Genomic DNA, 688 nt, shown 5'->3' with positions numbered 1-688 from the left:
TCTCTTGCCTTCCTTTCATACCTAGGATTATCTGTGGGTCATCTTTCTATTTATCCATCATCATAGATTTCTGGGAATAATAAGGTGAAGTGAATCATCTTATGGCTACTTCTGTTCTAATGTGCATATGTTCACAATGTACAGATTTGAGGAAAAAATATTTACTCACAGATGTGACTGATTTTCAGAAGCGCCTTTTGTCTCTATCTGAAAGCATTTGTCGGCGAGTGACAGAGTAGATCTTTTTTTTTTTTTAATCTCATCATATTTAAAGATATGAGACACTTCATGAATGTGTACATCCTTGTTCAGGGGCCACGCTAATCTTCTCTTAACATTCTAGTTTTAGTGTCTGTACTGCTGAGGTGAGCACAGCATTTATTTTTAAGGCCTCGGGACATAAGAGTTCTGTACTATCTTCTTTCAGTGGGGAGGTGAAAGTGTGTAGATGAGCCACGAAGTCTCCACTTGGCATAAAGTTTAATACTGTAGTCCTAAATGACTCATATTACGTGCAACTGACATTCATCGGTGTGTTTTAATTGACATTCACACAGGTACGAGGAAATACCATCTCGTGCAAAATTTAGGTATGTTTGCATAGCATCCTCTCCCAATTTTCAATCCCAAGCTATAAAACCATATAGCCATGACCTGAACTAGATGGTTCCGGAAGATTCGTGTCCCC

The 688-nt window shown here is 38.5% G+C and overlaps 1 non-coding gene across 1 annotated transcript; it reads right to left on the bottom strand.

Moving 5' to 3' along the window:
* Nucleotides 1–270: 270 nt before the first annotated feature.
* On the bottom strand, nucleotides 271–373 carry LOC120243358. Its single transcript, XR_005531291.1, has one exon. It is a non-coding gene; the product is annotated as a U6 spliceosomal RNA (small nuclear RNA).
* Between the last annotated feature and the right edge of the window lie 315 nt (nucleotides 374–688).

Source organism: Hyaena hyaena, unplaced genomic scaffold (genome assembly GCF_003009895.1).
Source record: "Hyaena hyaena isolate Hyena2069 unplaced genomic scaffold, ASM300989v1 scaffold_338, whole genome shotgun sequence".
In the NCBI taxonomy this organism is placed as follows: Eukaryota; Metazoa; Chordata; class Mammalia; order Carnivora; family Hyaenidae; genus Hyaena; species Hyaena hyaena.
This window is presented reverse-complemented; position numbering and strand designations above follow the sequence as displayed.